At 47.9% G+C, this 9,235-nt stretch overlaps 1 long non-coding RNA gene across 1 annotated transcript; it reads right to left on the bottom strand.

Moving 5' to 3' along the window:
* Positions 1-6,099: 6,099 nt before the first annotated feature.
* On the bottom strand, positions 6,100-8,987 carry LOC141021467 (uncharacterized). The gene is made up of 3 exons (XR_012182771.1): positions 8,703-8,987; positions 7,578-7,645; positions 6,100-6,354 (listed from the first exon to the last, which is right to left on the bottom strand). It is a non-coding gene; the product is annotated as an uncharacterized lncRNA (long non-coding RNA).
* Positions 8,988-9,235: the final 248 nt, after the last annotated feature.

Below are 9,235 nucleotides of genomic sequence, written 5' to 3'. Positions count from 1 at the left end.
CCATATTCAGATTCTTTGGATTTTTCTGATCATTTTTCATATATAAAACTTTTCAATCTGAGTTACAGATTATTTACTATGAATTTTAGAAGTTTTGGATATTTTCTGAAATAAATAAATCATTTCTGACCTCAGCAGGTCAACAGACCGGGTCCAGGTCAAACCCAACGTGCGGGGTCCACATGTCAGTGGAACAGAGGACTAATTGAGGTTACTTAATTCCTAACCGAAAAATTAGCAGGCGGGGAGGGGGGCGCTGTCAGTGACCTAGGAGGTTAATTAGTTAGTGCTAATCTGGTGGTTAGCCTAATTAAGCCAGCGCCACGTCAGCCCGCCGGAGTTGGCCCGCAGCGACCAAAACCGTGGCGGAAGCTCGCCGGAGACGCTGCTCCGGTAGCGGTTCGATGCGCGAAGGGCACCAGTCTGTAGCCCTTCCTCCCGCGCATCCAACGGAGGCGGCAGGGGGGCGCAAGGTCGCCGGAGTTGGCGACGGCGTTGAGCCGGGCGGCTGCCGAAGCCACGGGCACGAGGCAGGCGTCGCTGCGGTGCACGGGGAGGCAAAACGAGGGCTTGTACGGCTTTGTAGGGACCTGGAGAGCACGCGGGTGCTTCGGGGACGAGCGGAAGAGCTCAGGAGCGCGAGGCTCGCCGGCCATGGCGATGGCCGGAGCTCGATGCTCGCGGGGCGACGGCTAGAGGGCGCGGGAAACAGCAGGAAAAGGGGGAAACGCAGGAGCAGCTCAGAGCGGTTCGGTGGAGAAGCCCGGCGGGGTCGGGGAGGAGATGGAGCAACCGAATCGACGGCGGCGGTCGTCGGTGTTGAAGCTTGAAGATGACGAAGATGCAGGCGATGAGGGGCTGCCGAGGTCGTGGCCGTTGGCTTGTCGACGTGTGGTGATGAGGCGGAGCCGATGGGCACGCTAATGAGTCAGCGGGGGCACGGTGGCCGCGGTGGTGGTGATGAGCGGCGACGGCGAGCTCCGCTCGGGGGAGAGAGCAGAGGAGGGGAAGAGCACGGAAGAGAGTGAGAGGGGCCCGGGTGGGTGCGTGGCGACGTCCAGGGAGAGCCAGGGCAAGCAGGCATAGAGGAGGTGGCCGAGCACGTGCGTGCGTGCCGCGGGCACACACCTCTCGTTCTATTGGCGAGACGTAGAAGACGGTACAGCCCCTGGTGGGCTGGGCCGGTTCGGCTGGGCCAGGTAGGCTATGCCAGGTAGGTGGCCTAGTGGCCTTCTCTCCCTCTCTTTTGTTATTTGCTTCAGTTTTTCTAATTTCTGCTACTGTTTTGCAAATAAAATACTAACCAAAACACTTTGGTTAATTCTGTAAATTTTTGTGAGGAATATTTGAATTATTTTCAAACCACACAACAAATTTCAGAATATTTGGAGCAACCAATATTTAATGGTAAATTTTAAACTCCAACTCAAATATCATAATGATTAAATCAATGACCAAAATGTCCTGGAAAAATATGCATCATCTCTGGTAGAGGCTTTCACCTTTTTCCATAAATCATGAACATTTTACAAGGATATTTTGAGTTCATTGAAAATACTTTGGTTGAACCTATTTGAGTTCTTCAGGTGCTAGGGTTTTATCATCCCCATTTCATTTTTAATTAAAAATTAACATGATGCAAGATGCTCACTGATGCAACTAATTACAACCAACATTCTAGGGCTGTGACAACTCACTCCCACTAAACAAGAATCTCGTCCCAAGATTCAAGACATGAGGTAAGAAGACGGAGGGGACACAAGGACAACACAATCTTCACGATCCAACTGCCCTTCTCAAAGATATTGATTCATTGCATCATATTGGTTAAGACATCCTTGCCTTCGAGAACTTCATCTAACATGGCGACAACAGAGAAAGACAACTCCACAAGAATGGATCATCTTAATGGTCACAAGATCAACTCACGGAATGAGACGTAGAAACATCTCTTGAGCTGAGACGCAAAACACACATCGAGAGGGAAGGAAAGAAACAGGTGACGAGGGTTCAATTTGGCAGGCTACAATTCCACACTTGCATAAGATGGAGCATGAATTTCAAAGTAGCAAGGAGATAACTGCCATGATTCTGTAACGTGACACCTTAGGGAAGGTGACTCATAGAATTATTCCCTTAAGTGGCAAAAAGAATTACTTTTGATACAAAGATCATTGAAACTCTCTATACCAGCCTAAAGAAAATCACGATTGATCATTCGAAGGATTTTGAAAGAATGGCATACTCGGTTTGGAAAGGAAACTAGAGTTATAAGACAACTCGGCAAACGGAAGGCACATTCCAATTGATACCGAGGATATAACCCAGTGTCTAAGCATGCTCTCAAGAACTTGAGCATTTCCATATTCATCAGGGTCTTCCAACATCCATGTCGAGGATCCTGGCAACACATCATACTACCATGATGAATAGTGATGGACGATGCAGATGCAAAGGAAGACAACACCTTCTCAGATTTTACCTTAGCAATGCCAAGGAGACAAAACCTGGATGATCGACCGAGAGACATCTAGCACTCTGCTTCTCATGTTCTCCTTGATGTACTAGATACCACGATCATGCTTAAAGCATCAAACATGGTCATCAAGTAAAGGTCGGGCTTCAAAAGCACAAAATCCATAAGAAACAACTTCTAGAATAAGTCATGTGAAATCCTCATGGGAGGTGACCAAACGGCTTAATCAAGATACTACAACAATAGTGCTTCCAGCTAGGTGCGTCCACTTCACTAGAACCTATATCATAGTTCTTGGAAGAAGTTCCAACCATCATATCTGCCTGAAATTCAGATCTGGTTGGTAACAAGATAATTCAGATAACGTGTCTGGAAAAGAAAGTTTGCAACACAAATCGATGAGATGACGTTGCGAGATTTTCGGGAGATGAACTACGATAGCAAGATCCAAAACATGAGTTGGTTTTGCTACACACATGTGAACACGATGTCCCAGACAAGCATGACCACATAATAGTCTTACAACAAAACACTACCGGGTTCTGGTTGGGAACCATCATCGAGGATAGCAAAGTCCTTACTTAAGGCATGATTAGCTCTTAAGAAGGGACTTCTTCTCCTTGAACAAGTCAATCAGTGGCTTGGTGTGCTAGGAAACACATATGCAATGAAGGTAGCTAATCTCACAAACCAAAGTATACTTCGCACATGCATGACTAACTTGGGATGATTCCAGAGGAAGCAACATTGACTTTCTCGAGTTCACGGCGGCAACTTGCATCAAATGCACATGAACTTAGAGGAAGTCACTACTTTCATCCAAACATATACTTCATGAACGGGGCATGAAGAAAATGCTTACACAAGTTTCCAACACTAGCTGGATGTTCAACACAAATCATGGAGGAGACAAAATGCTGCTGATGGGCTCAACAACAACTCATCGGAATTTCCATATCACTGGACTTCCACCATTATGTGAGCAATGTGATAGTATTGGTCAGACCAAAAGATGTAATGGTGTATGCTCGAGGAATCAACCACGAGTAAGACAACATTACGAATATCGTTGGTTCTGATTTGATTTGAGGATAGCCCACACCCAAATCAAAGTATTGACAAGATGATAGACCCAGCAACTGATCACGAGGACCAATCGATGTAGATGTCATCTTTCTTCAACAACTATTCAAACACAAGGATATCCCTTTGAAATTGAACTAGGTGGGTCAAGCATTTATCTTCCAACTCTCCAAGTGGTTGTTAAGCTTAACCAACTAGCTCAGGGGTATCCAACACAGATTATTGGAGAAAAGGGTGCCTACAAGAAACCAACTTGATCACGAACTCAACATAGCGGTCAGGTGACAACCTGGTGATCCCTCCGAGAAGATATTCGGAAAATCACAAACCCCCGATATGTTACTAAGCTCGAGAACAATCTTGCTTTTCAGGGCAAGACGATATGATCAACAGAGCAAGGGTTTGACAAAATCCTAACTCATTGATCGAAGAGTGCACCAGAAATAAGGACTAGGTAGCACGATCAATCTTAGGATGATGATTTAATAACCATCACACTAAGAATGAGAGTGTTGTCCATTAACTACCAAGCAACGGGGTTGCTAGGGGTATTGATTTCACACATCACAATTCACTTGTCGGTATTCTGGTTACAATAACACGGAGACCGAATTATGAACGATGATGGCGAGAAGTATCACTGCACCAAGAATTCATAGGATGGTGTGCAATTCCTATGACTTTCTTGACATAAAGAGGGTAATACTCCAGGGTAGAACAGAACAAAAGCTGGATTGGCATTTTGATCTGCGGAATACAACTGCTTTGACCCAATCCTAGAAATGGACAAGGTACTGGAGTTTGTTTCTCCTAGTCATTCCGGAATAGAATGGCTTGACGGACCACAAGAATAATAGGCATCGATAACATGAATGCACAACTATTCTTGACCAACAATTGATACAAGAGGGTCAGAATACAACTAAAAAGGGACAACTCAGAGGAACATATAATTTCTTTAAGTTGTAGATGCATCGGTTAGCATGTTGAATAAATTCAACATGTTTCTTCCGGATAACCCATGCAGAAAGGTAGGACTGGCAGGTTCACAATATGGAATCGAGAACTCATCAAGAGCACTCCTATTGTGATCTTTTGGTTCAAAGAACTTCTGCCACATTGATCCATGGTATTTGGAAGAATGATATACCACGGACCTCGAAGACTATCACAAGGTTACTAATATCCTAAAGGAACTAGCAAACACTATCAACATGAAGTAAGTAAGGTGAATCTCGGGTTCAAGAACCCAGGAATAGAATGCCAACTAACTAAGTGGCATCACGGGATGCTTTCGAGAATGATGGCCAGAATCATCACACTGGGAATACAAATCAGAGCTAGATTAATGGGTGGTTCTCTAAGACACCTAGAATTATTAATAATAGCTCCAACATATATGTCGAGGCAATGAAGTACTTCAACACACCGATTAGTGTGGTTAATCTGGCCCAAAGGAACACCGGGAACGGAAAGATGGGAGTTGCAAATGCATCAGACTAGTAAGAAACCTGGGACGACTCGGACAGCATAACGGCTGTAAATGCTCAAAAAGATTGAGACATCCTACAAAAATGGTGGCATAACCACTCGATCATCACAATATCAAGGTTCTGAGGCCAGCTATGAACATACGGAAGTAGTAGGAACTGAACTGGGGCTTGAATCCATCAATCCTATAAGTCTACGGATTAGTAACACGTGATCCTGGTAGAAAGATGAGAAAGCCTAGTTCTTAATCCCCGTAGAAAAGAAGAGGTTGACTCAGATCAGAAGGGCATAAGGTAAAGGAGTAAAAAGAGCCTTATGTTCCTTCCCACAACCAATTCCCCTACATAACTAAAGCATTTCTAGACATGACTTCGACCAGTTTGGCTTGGTAATCCTACAGTCAGTTAGGCTCTGATACCAAAGCTGTCAGGACCCCGGTTCCAAGTCACATCGATCTAGCCGGTAACACCTCATATCACTTTGCGGCCTCACACACGGTATTCCCACGGGTGTCGCCTTACCATGGCCCGGGACCGTTTGCGCCTCTTGGCTCACGTATATGATAGTGTCGCTAGCATCCATATGACAGAGAACCCGGGCCGACATGACTAGCCGTGAACCCAATGTGGCACTAACTTACGGGGACAGGCATACATGAATCAACATCGAGCATGTCGGTCAATAGTGTGCTAATCCGGGCTGTAGCACTGGGCTAACAGGACTCCGGTGAACTGGGCTGTAGCAGGCTAGGCAGGACTCCGGATGTCACCGCGTGACATTTCCCCGAAGGGACAGATATAGGAACGAAGTGAATCACATGCTGGCCAGTCAAGTGTTCCGGAGCAGTAGTGCTGGGCTAGCAGGACTCCGGTGTACCGGGCTGTAGCGGACTACTATGGCTCATGGAAGCACAAGACTACATTTCCCCATAAGAGAGGCTACCAAGGATAAACAACTAGGTTGTCGGATCCCACACATACCAAGCATTTCAATCATACACACAATATGCTCGATATGTGTAAATACAACATGGCATCACAACAAAACTCTACGACTCAAAGTATTTATTCATTAGGCTCTGAGGAGCGAGATATTACAAACATGGGTCTCATGACCCAACATTCAGAGCATACAAATCAAAGCACATGCAGAAGCTTAACATGTCTGAGTACAGACATCTACAAATGAAAAAGGCTGAGAAGCCTGACTATCTACCAGATCCTGCCGAGGGCACAAGATTGTAGCTGAGGTATTAAGCTAAACGTCGAAGTCCACGCGGAACTACTAGTGAGACTGAAGTCTCTCTGCAAAAACATAAATTAGGCAAACGTGAGTACAAATGTACCTAGCAAGACTTACATCAGAACTATCTACATATGCATCGGTATCAACAAAAGGGGTGGTGGAGTTTAACTGCAGCAAGCCAGCTTTGACTCGGTGGCTATCCTAAACTACGAATGCAAGTAACTCTTTTGAGGTGGCGCACACGAGTCCACATATTCACCAAATCAATACACCACTATAGATCAGCTCCCGTCTCCCTACGAGAACGCCATCCATAGCACTCACGCTTATCTTGCGCATTTTAGAGTATCCACTTTCACGTTTCTATGAACTGTACAGGCAACCCAGAATTCCTTTACCGCGGACGCGGCTATTTGAATAGATGATGTTAACCCTGCAGGGGCGTACTTCTTCGCACACGCTCTCGCCACTTACCACCATGTACACGTCATGTATCTCGGCAACCTTCAAGCGGAAGCCTGGCGAGGGAGTCGGCCACGACCTGACTAACCACACAAGAGTCTCGTCCAGGTTTATCGCCTATTCAGGTTCCATCCGCAAGGAGATCCGGTCGGGGTGTCGCTCACGGCCCCAAACGATGTGTGCAGGGTTCCCAAGCCCACCTCGATGGATGGATCTACGGTTGGTACACCGTGCCACGGTGCCTAGTCTGTCCCAAGCCCACCTGTACGGGGTGCCACTTGGTAGACTACTAACATAACCTACAAACACCAGAAACTAGTTGCAACTCCTGGACAGAGATCGAGGCAGTTAATAAGCCGAGAGGGGCACTTAAGCATTCCAATGCGTGGTAGTAACTGTTCATGGATCACAAATACAGAACTCAGTTCCTGAGGACGGCTGCAATGAGACAACCCACCATGTACTCCTACATGGCCTCTCACCGCTACCTTTACCAAATCGTGTTCACACACTTAGCTCTCAACAGTAGGACATGTTCACCACATTTCAATTCGTTCCCGATGAATCAGACCTGACTCAACTCTAAGCAGTAGTAGGCATGACAACAAGCATGAATGAGTAGGCACGTTAGGGCTCAAACAATTCCTACTCATGCTAGTGGGTTTCATCTATTTACTTTAGCAATGACAGGTCATGCAGAGGAAAGGGGTTCAACTACCGCAGCATGTAACAGTTGAATCATTGTTGTCCTAATGCGGTAAAAGAGAGCAGGAGCGAGAGAGTGGGATTGTATCGGAATGAACAAGAGGGTTTTGCTTGCCTGGCACTTCTGAAGATAGTATAACTCTTCATCGGTGTCATCGATCACGTCGTCGAAAACATCGTCTACTAAGAGGGAACAACCACCGGCAAACACAAAAGGAACCACAATCAATGCAATGCACATTCATATGAATGATATGTCATATTAAAGTACGGAATTGACCTAGTGCAACAGTTAGTCATATTCATTGAAGTGGAATTCAAACCTATAGCAAATTCCAACTCCAAAACTAATTACCATTTATTCCATGATCATTTATTGTCCTATTCAGTGAGGTTAACTTGTTCAAACATGCATGAAAATGCCATATTCAGATTCTTTGGATTTTTCTGATCATTTTTCATATATAAAACTTTTCAATCTGAGTTACAGATTATTTACTATGAATTTTAGAAGTTTTGGATATTTTCTAAAATAAATAAATCATTTCTGATTTATTTAAAATCCAGAAAGTATTTACTGCGTCAGCACTACGTCATACTGACCTCAGCAGGTCAACAGACCGGGGCCAGGTCAAACCCGACGTGCGGGGTCCACATGTCAGTGTAACAGAGGACTAATTGAGGTTACTTAATTCCTAACCGAAAAATTAGCAGGCGGGGGGGGGGGGGGCGCTGTCAGTGACCTAGGAGGTTAATTAGTTAGTGCTAATCTGGTGGTTAGCCTAATTAAGCAAGCGCCACGTCAGCCCGCCGGAGTTGGCCGGCGGCGACCAAAACCGTGGCGGAAGCTCGCCGGAGACGCTGCTCCGGTAGCGGTTCGATGCGCGAAGGGCACCAGTCTGTAGCCCTTCCTCCCGCGCATCCAACGGAGGCAGCAGGGGGGCGCAGGGTCGCCGGAGTTGGCGCAGGGTCGCCGGAGTTGGCGACGGCGTTGAGCCGGGCGGCTGCCGAAGCCACGGGCACGAGGCAGGCGTCGCTGCGGTGCACGGGGAGGCCAAACGAGGGCTTCTACGGCTTCGTAGGGACCTGGAGAGCACGCGGGTGCTACGGAGACGAGCGGAAGTGCTCGGGAGCGCTAGGCTCGCCGGCCATGGCGATGGCCGGAGCTCAATGCTCGCGGGGCGACGGCTAGAGGGCGCGTGGAACAGAGGGAAAAGGAGGAAAGGCAGCAGCAGCTCACAGCGGTTCGGTGGAGAAGCACGGTGGGGTCGGGGAGGAGCTGGAGCAACCGAATCGACGGCGGCGGTCGTCGGTGCCGAAGCTTGAAGACGACGAAGATGCCGGCGATGAGGGGCTCCCGAGGTCGTGGCCGTTGGCTTGTCGACGTGTGGTGATGAGGCGGAGCCGATGGGCACGCTAGTGAGTCGGCGGGGGCACGGTGGCCGCGGTGGTGACGAGCGGCGACGGCGAGCTCCGCTCGGGGGAGAGAGCAGAGGAGGGGAAGAGCACGGGAGAGAGTGAGAGGGGCTCGGGGGGGGGGGGGGGGGGGGGGTGCGTGGCGACGTCCAGGGAGAGCCAGGGCAAGCAGGCACAGAGGAGGTGGCCGAGCGCGTGCGTGCGTGCCGCGGGCACATGCCTCTCGTCCTACTGTCGAGAGGTAGAAGACGGTCCAGCCCCTGGTGGGCTGGGCCGGTTCGGCTGGGTCAGGTAGGCTATGCCAGGTAGGTGGCCTAGTGGCCTTCTCTCCCTCTCTTTTATTATTTGCTTCAGTTT

The sequence above is a fragment of the Aegilops tauschii genome, chromosome 4, assembly GCF_002575655.3.
Source record: "Aegilops tauschii subsp. strangulata cultivar AL8/78 chromosome 4, Aet v6.0, whole genome shotgun sequence".
NCBI classification, from domain to species: domain Eukaryota; kingdom Viridiplantae; phylum Streptophyta; class Magnoliopsida; order Poales; family Poaceae; genus Aegilops; species Aegilops tauschii.
Note: the sequence above shows the minus strand (reverse complement) of the source record. Positions and strands in the feature narration are given on the sequence as shown.